Genomic DNA, 14464 nt, shown 5'->3' on the forward strand with positions numbered 1-14464 from the left:
GGTGCAAGCCAGTTTTTGCACACGCAGAATACTCAGGTTAAACTTGACGAGCCTAGCATATGCAAATATGGCCTCTGAACACTGAGACCGAAAGGTCGAGCGTGAATCATATAGTAGATATGATCAACATATTGATGTTCACCATTGAAACTACTCCATCTCACGTGATGATCGGACATGGTTTAGTTGATATGGATCACGTGATCACTTAGAGGATTAGAGGGATGTCTATCTAAGTGGGAGTTCTTAAGTAATATGATTAATTGAACTTTAGTTTATCATGAATTTAGTCCTGGTAGTATTAGCATATCTATGTTGTAGATCAATAGCTCGTGATGTTGCTCCCCGTTTAATTTTTATATATTCCTAGAGAAAACTATGTTGAAAAATGTTAGTAGCAATGATGCGGATTGGATCCGTGATCTGAGGATTATCCTCATTGATGCACAGAAGAATTATATCCTTAATGCACCGCTAGGTGACAAACCTATTGTAGGAGCAGATGCAGACGTTATGAACGTTTGGCTAGCTCAATATGATGAATACTTGATAGTTTAGTGCACCATGCTTAAACGGCTTAGAATCGGGACTTCAAAGACGTTTTGAACGTCATGAACCATATGAGATGTTCCAGGAGTTGAAGCTAATATTTCAAGTAAATACCGAGTTGAGAGATATGAAGTCTCCAACAAGTTTTATAGCTAAAACATGGAGGAGAATAGCTCAAGCAGTGAGCATGTGCTCAGATTTTCTGGGTACTACAATCGCTTGAATCAAGTGGGAGTTAATCTTCCAGATAAAATAGTGATTGACAGAATTCTCTAGTCACCATCACCAAGTTAGTAGAACTTCGTGATGAACTATAATATGCAAGGGATAACGGAAACGATTCCCAAGCTCTTCGTGATGCTGAAATCGACGAAGGTAGAAATCAAGAAAAGCATCAAGTGTTGATGGTAAAACCACTAGTTTCAAGTAAAGGGACAAAGGGAAGTAGGGGAATTTCAAGAAGAACGGCAAGCAAGTTGCTGATCAAGTGAAGAAGCCCAAGTCTGGTCCTAAGCCTGAGACTAAGTGCTTCTACTGCAAAGGGACTGGTCACTGAAAGCGGAACTGCCCCAAGTATTTGGCGGATAAGAAGGATGGCAGTGAACAAAGGTATATTTGATATACGGATTATTGATGTGTATTTTACTAGTGTTCGCAGCAACCCCCCGTTATTTGATACTGGTTCAGTTGCTAAGAGTAGTAACTCGAAACGGGAGTTGCAGAATGAACAGAGACTAGTTAAGGGTGAAGTGACGATGTGTGTTGGAAGTGGTTCCAAAATTGATATGATCATCATCGCACACTCCCTATACTTTCGGGATTAGTGTTGAACGTAAATAAGTGTTATTTGGTGTTTGCATTGAGCATGAATATGATTTGATCATGTTTATTGCAATATGGTTATTCATTTAAGTAAGAGAATAAATTATTGTTCTGTTTACATATATGGTTACACACCCAATGAAAATGGTTCATTGGATCTCGATCGTAGTGATACACATATTCATAATATTGAAACCAAAAGATGCAAATTTAATAATGATAGTGCAACTTATTTGTGGCACTGCCGTTTAGGTCATATTGGTGTAAAGTGCATGAAGAAACTCCATGCTGATGGACTTTTGGAATCACTTGATTATGAATCAGTTGATGCTTGCGAACCATGCCTCATGGGCAAGATGACTAAGACTCCGTTCTCCGGAACAATGCAGCAAGCAACAGATTTGTTGGAAATCATGCATACTGATGTATGTGGTCCGATGAATATTGAAGCTCGCGGCAGGTATCATTATTTTCTGATCTTCACAGATGATTTGAGCAGATATGAGTATATCTACTTGATGAAACACAACTCTGAAACATTTGAAAAGTTCAAAGAATTTCAGAGTGAAGTGGAGAATCATCGTAACAAAATAAAAGTTTCTACGATATGATCGCAGAAGTAAAATATTTGAGTTACGAGTTTGGCCTTCGGTTAAAACAATGTGAAATAGTTTCACTACTCACACCACCTGGAACACCACAGTGTAATGGTGTGTCCGAACGTCGTAATCGTGCTTTATTTGATATGGTGCGATCTATGACGTCTCTTACTGATTTACCGCTATCGTTTTGGGGTTATGCATTAGAGACAGCTACATTCACGTTAAATAGGGCACCATCTAAATCCATTGAGACGACACCGTATGAACTATGGTTTGGCAAGAAACCTAAGTTGTCGTTTCTTAAAGTTTGAAGTTGCAATGCTTATGTGAAAAAGTTTCAACCTGATAAGCTCAAACCCAAATCGGAGAAGTGCGTCTTCATAGGATACCCAAAAGAAAATGTTGGGTACACCTTCTATCACAGATCCGAAGGCAAGATATTCGTTGCTGAGAATGGATCCTTTCTAGAGAAGGAGTTTCTCTCGAAAGAAGTGAGTGGGAGGAAAGTAGAACTTGATGAGGTAATTGTACCTGCTCCCTTATTGGAAAGTAGTTCATCACAGAAATCTATTCCTGTGACTACTACACCAATTAGTGAGGAAGCTAATGATGATGATCATGTAACTTCAGATCAAGTTACTACCGAACCTCATAGGTAAACCAGAGTGATATCCGCACCAGAGTGGTACGGTAATCCTGTTCTAGAGGTCATGTTACTTGACCATGACGAGCCTACGAACTATGAGGAAGCGATGATGAGCCCAGATTCCGCGAAATGGCTTGAGGCCATGAAATCTGAGATGAGATCCATGTATGAGAACAAAGTATGGACTTTGATTGACTTGCCCATTGATCGGCGAGCCATTGAGATTAAATGGATCTTAAAGAGGAAGATGGACGCTGATAGTAGTGTTACTATCTACAAAGCTAGAATTATCGCAAAAAGGTTTTCGACAAGTTCAAGGTGTTGACTATGATGAGAGTTTCTCACTCGTATCTATGCTTAAGTCTGTCCGAATCATGTTAGCAATTTCCGCATTTTATGAAATCTGGCAAGTGGATAAACAAAACTGCATTCCTTAATGGATTTATTAAAGAAGAGTTGTATATGATGCAACCAGAAGGTTTTGTCAATCCTAAAGGTACTAACAAAATATGCAAGCTCCAGCGATCCATCTATGGACTGGTGCAAGCATCTCGGAGTTGGAATATACGTTTTGATAAGTTGATCAAAGCATATAGTTTTATACAGACTTGCGGTGAAGCCTGTATTTACAAGAAAGTGAGTGGGAGCATTACAGCATTTCTATGTGAATGACATATTGTTGATCGGAGATAATGTAGAATTATTCTGCAAAGGATAAAGGAATGTTTGAAAGGATTTTTTCAAAGAAAGACCTCGGTGAAGCTGCTTACATATTGAGCATCAAGATCTATAGAGATAGATCAAGACGCTTGATAAATTTTTCAATGAGTACATAACTTGACAAGATTTTGAAGTAGTTCAAAATGGAACAGTCAAAAAAAGGAGTTCTTGCCTGTGTTACAGGGTGTGAAGTTGAGTAAGACTCAAAAACCCGACCATGGCAGAAGATAGAGAGAGAATGAAAGTCATTCCCTATGCCTCAGCCATAGGTTCTATAAAGTATGCCATGCTGTGTACCAGACCTATTGTATAACCTGCACTGAGTTTGGCAAGGGAGTACAATAGTGATCTAGGAGTAGATCACTGGACATTGGTCAAAATTATCCTTAGTGGAATAAGGATATGTTTCTCGATTATGGAGGTGACAAAAGGTTCGTCGTAAAGGGTTACGTCGATGCAAGTTTTGACACTGATCCAGATGACTCTAAGTCTCAATCTGGATACATATTGAAAGTGGGAGCAATTAGCTAGAGTAGCTCTGTGCAGAGCATTGTTGACATAGAAATTTGCAAAATACGTACGGATCTGAATGTGGCAGACCCGTTGACTAAACTTCTCTCACAAGCAAAACATGATCACACCTTAGTACTCTTTGGGTGTTAATCACATAGCGATGTGAACTAGATTATTGACTCTAGTAAACCCTTTGGGTGTTGGTCACATGTCGATGTGAACTATGGGTGTTAATCACATGGTGATGTGAACTATTGGTATTAAATCACATGGCGATGTGAACTAGATTATTGACTCTAGTGCAAGTGGGAGACTGAAGGAAATATGCCCTAGAGGCAATAATAAAGTTATTATTTATTTCTATATCATGATAAATGTTTATTATTCATGCTAGAATTGTATTAACCGGAAACATAATACATGTGTGAATACATAGACAAACAGAGTGTCACTAGTATGCCTCTACTTGACTAGCTCGTTGATCAAAGATGGTTATGTTTCCTAACCATTGGACAAAGAGTTGTTATTTGATTAACGGGATCACATCATTAGATGAATGATCTGATTGACATGACCCATTCCATTAGCTTAGCACCCGATCGTTTAGTATGTTGCTATTGCTTTCTTCATGACTTATACATGTTCCTATGACTATGAGATTATGCAACTCCCGTGTGCCGGAGGAACACTTTGTGTGCTACCAAACGTCACAACGTAAATGGGTGATTATAAAGGTGCTCTACAGGTGTCTCCAAAGGTAGATCGTTGGGTTGGCGTATTTCGAGATTAGGATTTGTCACTCCGATTGTCGGAGAGGTATCTCTGGGCCCTCTCGGTAATGCACATCACCTAAGCCTTGCAAGCATTGCAACTAATGAGTTAGTTGCAGGATGATGTATTATGAACGAGTAAAGAGACTTGCCGGTAACGAGATTGAACTAGGTATTGAGATACCGACGATCGAATCTCGGGCAAGTAACATACCGATGACAAAGGGAACAACGTATGTTGTTATGCGGTCTGACCGATAAAGATCTTGCTAGAATATGTAGGAGCCAATATGGGCATCCAGGTCCGCTATTGGTTATTGACCAGAGAGGTGTCTCGGTCATGTCTACATAGTTCTCGAACCCGTAGGGTTCCGCACGCTTAACATTCGTTGACGATATAGTACTATATGAGTTATGTATGTTGATGACCGAATGTTGTTCGGAGTCCGGGATGAGATCACGGACATGACGAGGAACTCCGAAATGGTCCGGAGATAAAGTTCGATATATGGGATAATAGTGTTTGGTCACCGGAAGGGTTCTGAATCACCGGAAGGGGTTCCGGATGTTTCCCGAAATGTTTGGGTACGAGAACACTTTATTTGGGCCAAAGGGGAAAGCCCACAAGGTTTTTGGAAAGCGCAAAAGGAAGTTTTGCGGAGTCCAGGGGCCAGACGCTAGGGTCCCTGGCGTCTGGGTCCAGACGTCGGGAACCGTGGCGTCTGGCCCTGGAGTCCAAGAAGGACACTTGCCTTTCAGGTGAAACCGACTTTGTGGAGGCTTTTACTCCAAGTTTCGACCCCAAGGCTCAACATATAAATAGAGGGGCAGGACTAGCACCCAAGACACATCAAGAAACACCAAGCCGTGTGTCGGCAACCCCGTCCCCTCTAGTTTATCCCCCGTCATAGTTTTCATAGTGCTTAGGCGAAGCCCTGCGAAGATTGTTCTTCACCAACACCGTCACCATGCCGTCGTGCTGCCGGAACTCATCTACTACTTCGCCCCTCTTACTGGATCGAGAAGGCGAGGATGTCACCGAGCCGAACGTGCGCAGAACTCGGAGGTGCTGTGCTTTCGGTACTTGGATCGGTCGGATCATGAAGACGTACGACTACATCAACCGCTCTTTGATATAACGCTTCCACGAACGGTCTACGAGGGTACGTAGACAACACTCTCCCCTCTCGTTGCTATGCATCACCATGATCTTGCGTGTGCGTAGGAATTTTTTTGAAATTACTATGTTCCCCAACAAGTTTAGCATCTATCGCATTTGATGTTGTTAAATCCTATGTGCTTATCTTCCCATCATGGAAATATTATACTAAAGATGAAGGAAAATGCCATTTGCATGTGTTTGTCTAGGATTTATGTGTACGTAATGTTATTCATGGCAATTACTTTGCTTTGTCCCATACATTCTACCTCCATGATGGTTATAATACAACAAATTTTCCCATTTTTCTCTATAGGTAACCTATGCTAATACCTCTGCTATCTTCAAGAATGCTTGGTGGCAGTATCCGAATTACCTGAAGAAAACGCACTTCACTGGCAAAGAAACTCATCAAATTCCCTCACGTTCTCCTGAGACAAATTTACTGGACGATGACTGGGAACACCTTGTCCTGTACTGGTCCCGAACCAAGAATGTGGTAAGGTCTATGAGCTCATTTTCTATTTTTAAGTACTATATGCTTGCGTCTTACTATACTCTGTTCATGTAGAACAAGTGATTAAACCTGAAGAACAACTGTTCTCATTTAAGATTCCATTGCTATCGTGCATACTGCTTTGCTCTTGTATCACTATATTTACTCATACAAACTTATTTTTAGATTGAAGGATCCAATCGAAACTCCAATGGCACATCAGGTATGTTCATGCCTATTTCTTTAACAGGTTTGCTCTTATCAATAGCTCTGTTGATTTCAATTTCAATTGTGTATACAGTTGACTTCTCATATCATGCACATTACTAGCATCACAACAAAGCCAATAGTGTTGTTGTACATGTAGACCCGTGGTACCCATCTGAAATCTTGTTGTACCATTTAGTTTCCCATGCTTTGTATTCTTTCGGTGCTACTTTGTATTGAACTAATATGATTTGAACCGTGTCTGTATTTTGATTTGGCAAGACAATGCAGTGACCATAGGACATAGATTTATGTTTGTGTGATGCTTTTATTATGTACTACTTGGCAATAGAAGACTTGGTAGTTTAATCCTGTCCACCTTACTAATGAACTGGTTCACCGAAATGAGTTTCATATACTAGTACATGCTAAGCCTGTTATGTGTCTGCTTGTTTCTTCTTTTAGAATGCTGATAGAATATTGGGGAAGAGTGCCTTATTAAGCAATGGTAAAGGAAGTAATGCAGGTAAGGTTCAGGATAGTGAGACATCCTTGTTGGTCTCCAACAAAGCTAGTAAAACAGCTAAGGAAGACTATCTTGAAGATAGTGAGACAACCCCAAAGTCATGTCTTGGTTTAGTGTTCGAGTTACTGGCCACTACCGCTTGCACAAGCTATACAAACTCACTGTCTGAATCAGTTCGGTTTCTTGAGTCTCAACTACAAGCTGTAAGGCATCGATCAGTTGTTCTATGACAAGAAGTGGAAGGACTGCGGAAGTCCCTGGAGAATTTAGATGCATACTTTCTGGTGCAACAACAAGCGTTGGAGGATTTTTGCGCCAAACAGGACAAAGCTAATAAGATTGATAATCTTATTGCCAGCATGGTGGATACCCAGGATAGCGTTTCTTGAGCTCTTCTGAAGTTGTTTCAGTTACGGACTTGTTTTGCTGCCACGTTTATTTGCACTGGTGGCCAATTTAGATGGCCAGTGTATGTAATATGCTGCTTTGTTCCCTATATTTGCACTGGTGGCGAATTTTGATGCCTAGTGGATGTAATATGTGTAATAGCTGTAATAGCCTAGCATTAGTTCCTTGCTTATTTATTTCCTTATTGTCTTGTTTAGTTGTTTGCTCGTAGTCATTGTAGTTCTTTTTCCGTGTTTTTCTAGTGGCCACAATAAACTAGGCCACAATAACCATGGCAACACACGGACTGTTGTGACCATGGTCCTGCTACCTGCGTAGTGACCATGGCCCTCCACAAGCTTTATGATCCATGGGCCTTCCATGGGTCGTAGGATCCATGGGCCTTCTATGGGCCGTCTCGTCTATGGGCCTTCTACAGGTCGTATAATCGTTTAACCTGGGCTGTACTATTCATGGACCAATGACGGACCGTAAAATGGGCCGTAAACGGGCTAGAGTGGAAATCGTCTATTTTATGGCCCGACCATAACAGGTCGTTAATAGGTCGTAATTGATGACGCTACGAAAGCAGCCCAACGTGTTAACGGGCCATAAGCAGGCCGAATGTAACCACGGGCTGAATTTGGCCCACAAGCTGAACAGGCCTGTAATGGACCGTAAGTAATCGAATTCTGGAAATGAGCCCAAGGATAAATGGGCCCTTAGAAGGCCGAAAGTTAACACGGGTCGAAAATGTCCCAATAGAATAATGGGCCGTTAATGGGTATAAAGTGGTGCACTATTCATCACGGGCCAGTTTCACCATGGGTCGTTAATAGGCCAAGAGTTACAAAGGGCCTCATATGGGCCAAAAGACATCATGGGCCATACATGCGCCAAAAGTTACAACGGGCTGGAATCATATTGGACGGCCCAGATGAAGGTACTAGGCTTAATTCCAATAGGCCGTAACGGGCCGTAAATGGGCTATATACAAATAGGCCATTAACAGGTTTCCCGTGGGCCGGCCCGTTACCTTTTGACCAAGTCAAATGGGCCGGCCTTTTCACCGGAATTGGCTCTGTCGAGCCATGCCACATGTCGACATATCATAGGCGCCTCCTATCCAGTGAGTGGATGACATCTGTCATAGTGGTGAGCCAACATGTGTTTCCTCTGGCCAATGAGAATTTTACACATGGAAAATCCTCATTGGTCCGGGCTGTTAACGGGTTATCGAATCCAAAACCGGACTCGATAGCTTAACGGCGACCCGTTACGGTGGATGCCATGTGTCGGTCACCCTTGACGAAAGCACTTCCATGACGCGCCATTTATCGTCATGGAAATGGACACTTCCGTGATGATAATTTTGATAGTGTCATGGAACACTTCTACGACATCACATGTATGACTATCTTGATTCTGTCATAAAATCGTCATGGATGTACATGCATGATAAAAAACGTGACCTACTATGACAAACATGTATCATCACGGAAGTGTATTTTTTGTAGTGCAAGGACCAAGCGTAGTCAAACTCGATTCAACTAAAGTTGGAGAAACAAACACCCGCTAGCTACCTGTGTGCGAAGCACGTCGGTAGAACCAGTCTCATGAACGCGGTCATGTAATGTCGGTCTGGGCCACTGTAACGACCCGGATTTGGTAGAATCCAAGTCTCTGTGCTTACTGTGCTATCCCTGGATCATAGCTAGCACACACAGTAACAAAAATAAATATCAGTAAGACATACATCATTCTACTACAACGGTAGATCCAGATATATATAAATCATACCTTAGGCACAACTCAAGCTAGCAGATACTACAGCGGAATAATACGTAGTCACTAAGTTAGGCTCCATCAACGCCACTGGGCTCGTTGAGTGTAGACCATAACCCTATCGTCTCTTAATCTGTTGAGATCTGCACATGACAGGTGCACATGAGTACGTGGAATGTACTCGCAAGTTGCAAAGGAGAGTATAACAGATTATATATGCAGGGTAAGTATTGGTGGAGGGTTCCTTTGCATAAAGCCAATTTTCTACTATACTAAATTTTGTAAACTTTGTTTTAAATAGAAATTTATTTTTTTAGTATAAAAGATAGGAGTGAGACACTTGGATATACGCACCAGTGCTCATTCTCCAAAGTAGTTTTAAAACATCCATAAGGTTGAAGTGAGACACATTCATTGTGCTCATTCCTCAACTTTAACCCTTAAAACAACTTTTTTTAGAAAAAAGAGGAGAGATTCTTCTTCAGTCCATGTCTTCAGTTGCTCAAAATTGCCCGTAACCGAGGGCACAGCTAATCGATTAGGTTTAACCCTCTGCAGAGGTCGTACACGTTCCCCACATGACACAACCAACCCCGTTTATCGTTACACACTTGGGTGTACGATTAGGAGGAGGTTGTGACGAAGCCTTTCCGTAACAGCCCCCTATACCACCAAGCCGCCCGCAACTTCGGCACGAAGGCCTCTCTCCGATGGCGGTCCTGGGGTAGGGTTTCCCGTTAGTACTAAGCTAAGCCATAGCCCATAGTAGCATGTGGCTGTACTGGAAGCTACATCAAACTGTACTTGGAAGATCTCATTTCCCAGGACGGCAATCCCCACCAAAAACCTGTGTGCAAGACCCCAGTCGAGCGCATTCACTGCAAGACCCCGATGGGCGCAATCACTTGTAGACGCTCCCGTCAATACCATTCCGCCCAGGGAGTAGAAGTAAAATAGTATATAGTTTTGGTTTTCAAAAGTTTTCACAAAACATTGCCCCAAAAGAGGGCAAGTTTATTTGTTTAAAACTTGTTTGATTTTCAACCCACCCATTTGTGCAAGCGCGGCCAAGCATGATAGTAAGTCTTGAACCTAAGGCTCTAGATAGTAATAATATTTTGCAAAACTTTTGTAAAACATGCATAGTATTTAAATTCAAAGATATATGCATAATATGAAAATATAGGTCAGGGCATGATCAAATTGCAACTTGCCTGTGTCTTGAAGTTGATTCTTTACTTGTTATCGTCACTCCTTCATTTTACGGTATATCTAACGATAAAAAAAATACTTCAACACACAACAAATCCAGATGAAGATCGAAATGAAAGATTCAAATTAACAATATAAATACATTCGTGGGATAATTACCATGTCGTGGCTATGGTTGAGATAAGAAGTTTCTTTGGATGCGAATATGTCATAGATTTTATTCTAGGGTGGGCCAAGTTTTTTTTTTCAAGGTAAGATCATGGTGTCAATATATAGAGTGATTCAGAGACAAGTTTTGATAACCAAATTTTCATAAAGAAACTATTTAGAATATTAGACTTGTGGTCGACTATGGGAATTGAAAGTTATGAGTTTAGGGAGTTACAACTAATAATTTACTAACTCCAAATTTTTGTGGTAGTAACATATGACCACAAAGATTTCTAGGGATCAATCTAAGAAATTTACCTAAGCATAAAATGTAATTGGTCGAAGATGTTAAATTATGAGTAAGGAAAGTGATTTGATGGTGTAGAGGCTAACATATGAACTAAGCATGGTTGGAAAATTAAGGTATGGGTCCTAACATAAAGGTATGGTTCTAGGGGCCAACTTTGGTAATTGGAACATTTCCATTTGGTTTCCAGATTAAAATATATAGCAAATTACTCAAATTCGTATTTAAAACAAAACTAAATTTTAATTTGCGCAAAACTGAGATTTATAATTTTTATAATAAAGTAGAGGTCTGCAGCTATCCAGGGATATCTTATTTGTCAAATTTGGACAAGCGGTTTAAAAGATGTGATTTTTCTAAGTTGGGCTAATTTTCTGAAAAAGAAACGAGGTAAGAAAAAGAGTCGCCACGTGGCAGAATTCTATAGGCTAATACTGTTTCGTTTTTTCTTAAGCAGAGAAAGAAGGCTGGCCTCACCGGAGATGGAGATGGCCGGCAGCGGCGGCTCGGACGTGAGGTGATGCGGTGATCTCCGGCAACGAGGGAGAGGAAGTCGGGGTGATTCTCCAGAACACGACGTCGGCTCCTGGTTCGCCTTCAGGTGGCTGCTAGATGTCACCGGAGTTGGGCGCAACTCCGGCCGAAAGCGGACAACGAAGAACTCGTGCTCCGGCTGCGAGTTTTCAAAAGAAAACAGGGTCCATAAGATGCGCAATATCGAGATATGAAGGATGGAAGAGTTAGAATGTCTGCTTCACCTCGAACTCGCCGGAAACTTCCACGAACAGCCGCGGTGTCAAGCAACTCCGGCGAGCAATTTACGACGATGGGCAGGGGTATATGCTCCCGAAGGAGAGGGTTTCGAATGAGGAGAATATGGGTGACGCCCTAAGATTATATAGAGGGTCAGGGGAGGTCGGTACAGGCAGATCAAGGGGCTCAACGTGGCCATTAATGGTTGTTTTATGCGTGTACGTTTCACGGCTTCATGCATCCAATTAACGCAATAATGTTGGGTTTTAATTTCCTGAATGAGTTCTCCTTGCATTCCTCTTTAATTTTCGTGTTGGAGGAAAGTCGGAAGGATGTCTGTGGTTAGCACTAGAGGGAGAGGAAGAGGTGGAGGTGCCATGACAGTCTCTATGTGTTCCTGAAGATTGAACGAACAGACAGGTAGACGAAGACCAGCGCATGGGCCTGCGCTAAGTGAAAGAGAGATGGGCCTTAGTGGGAAAGGTGGCCCAAGGGAAAACAAAAAAAACAAAAAAAGCAATAGAAGAGATGGATGGGCTAGATGGGCTGATAGAGAGAAAGCATAACTAATAACAATATTAGACTAGATAATCAATGAATAAATGGCTCGCTCTCTCAGAATCATTAGTTAGATCTGAGAAAAATGTTCACATATTCTGATTGATTACTTCTAGCTTAGAAAAAGTGGTTTCATAAATAAATAAGCAATAATTTTGTGTACGTACATGTTTCGATAATGCACTATGGGCTTCATAATTTTACCAACATAGTTCTTAGTATCTTATGAATGCCAAAATTCCAAAGAAGAAATATTAAATACTTCCAATCATATTTTTGGATAAGTCATATTATCTCCTCTCATTGTTTTTATTTATTTAGTAATTTGGAAATATTTATATGACACTATAACTCCAAATAAGATCCATCTTCAAATAGAAATCCAAATTCGAAGAACTTCAAATGAAATATTTATTCGCCACATTTTGAGAAAGTCATTTTATTCCCACTCTATTTTTATTTGTGGTTTCAAAATATTTCATAGGTGTCCAAAAGAAAAACAATTGAATGAAATATTTGAAACAAGAATCAAAAGGTTTTAATTTCCCATGAAAATCATAGCAATTCACTCAATAATATCTTATTATTAACATTCCAAAATTTGGAAATTTTTGGGATGTTACAAACTACCACCCTTAAAAGAAATCTCGTCCTCGAGATTTGCAGGGGCTAGCAAGAAATAGGTTAGGGTTTGGGTTCCTTGGGTTACTTCCCCGGGGTTTGGTCATAGCAGCTGCAGGTTTGTGGTTTATCCTTTTCGCTACTTGTCCTGAGGGAACATCTTCTGTTATATATAAGTCTTGCCTTCTAGTTAACATTCCTGTGTCTGAGACTCTTGGCACCATTCTTGAGTCCTCAACGATCTGTCGTATGACCCAATTATCATTCCAGGGTGTTCGGAAACTACCACCCTTAAAAACAAACTTGTGGGGGTTCCATAATTTCTTAATTCCATGATGGTTCTTCCTCGAGTTTCTGTGGTTTAGAACTGGGCTTTCCTCAAAATAAAAAGTCTTTCTCATAATCCATAGACACCAAAACTACTACCGAGACTCTCATGGTGGTCGAAAGCTTCTGATAGAACTCCTTCATGTTCCTTCCTTACCATACCATCTACGTTAGGCATGAGAGCCTATCTATAAGGGTAATACGTCTTACCATTCTATGGTTTTAGGCTTGTGCAACGACACTCTTCTTAGGATTCAAGTCTCTCCGGTTTACCAATCACACATAGGAAAGTATATAATAAGAGTCTCCGGTATGGGGGTGTAACGCCCTCGATGCGGCTATATCTCCCACGTGTCGAAGCACGACTTAGAGGCATAACCGCATTGAAAGCAATGTCGCAAGTGAGGTAATCTTCACACAACCCATGTAATACATAAAGGGAAAAAGATACATAGTCGGCTTACAATCGCCACTTCACGCAATTACATGAATAAAGCATTACATCAACCAAATACAATCAAGGTCCGACTACGGAACCAAAATAAAAGAAGAACCCCAAATGCGACAAAGGTCCCCGATCGACCCCAACTGGGCTCCACTACTGATCAACTAGAACGAAACGACACAAAGGATAAGATCTTCATCGAGCTCCTCCAGAGCTTGGTTGCGACATCTGCACGGACTCATCGGCACCTGCAAGCTGGTTTTGGAAGTATCTGTGAGCCACAGGGACTCAGCAATCTCGCACCCTCGCGATCAAGACTATTTAAGCTTATGGGTAAGGTAAAGGTATGAGGTGGAGCTGCAGCAAGCGACTAGCATATATGGTGGCTAACATACGCAAATGAGAGCGAGAAGAGAAGCCAAAGCACGGTCGATAAAAGTATGATCAAGAAGTGATCCTATGACAACCTACGTCAAGCATAACTCCAACAACCGTGTTCACTTCCCGGACTCCGCCGGAAAGAGACCATCACGGTTACACACGCAGTTGACTCATTTTTAAATAAGTTAAGGTTCAAGTTATCTACAACCGGACGTTAACAAATTCCCATCTGCCCATAACCGCGGGCACAGTTTTCAAAAGTTCAATCTCTGCAGGGGTGTCCCAACTTAGCCCATGACAAGCTCTCACGGTCAACGAAGGAATAGACCTCCTCCCGAGACATTCCGATCAGACTCGGTATCCCGGTACATCAAGACATTTCGACATGGTAAAACTAAACCAGCAACACCGCCCGAATGTGCCGACAAATCCCGATAGGAGCTGCACATATCACTTTCTCAGGGCACACTCAGATGAGACTAGCTACGAGTAAAACCAACCCTCAAGTTTCCCTGAGGTGGCCCCGCA

At 41.4% G+C, this 14464-nt stretch overlaps 1 long non-coding RNA gene across 1 annotated transcript; it reads right to left on the bottom strand.

Moving 5' to 3' along the window:
* Positions 1-9667: 9667 nt before the first annotated feature.
* On the bottom strand, positions 9668-12099 carry LOC125541449. Its single transcript, XR_007297535.1, has 3 exons — positions 11610-12099; positions 11329-11524; positions 9668-10454 (listed from the first exon to the last, which is right to left on the bottom strand). It is a non-coding gene; the product is annotated as an uncharacterized LOC125541449 (long non-coding RNA).
* Positions 12100-14464: the final 2365 nt, after the last annotated feature.

This window comes from Triticum urartu, chromosome 2, assembly GCF_003073215.2.
Source record: "Triticum urartu cultivar G1812 chromosome 2, Tu2.1, whole genome shotgun sequence".
In the NCBI taxonomy this organism is placed as follows: Eukaryota; Viridiplantae; Streptophyta; class Magnoliopsida; order Poales; family Poaceae; genus Triticum; species Triticum urartu.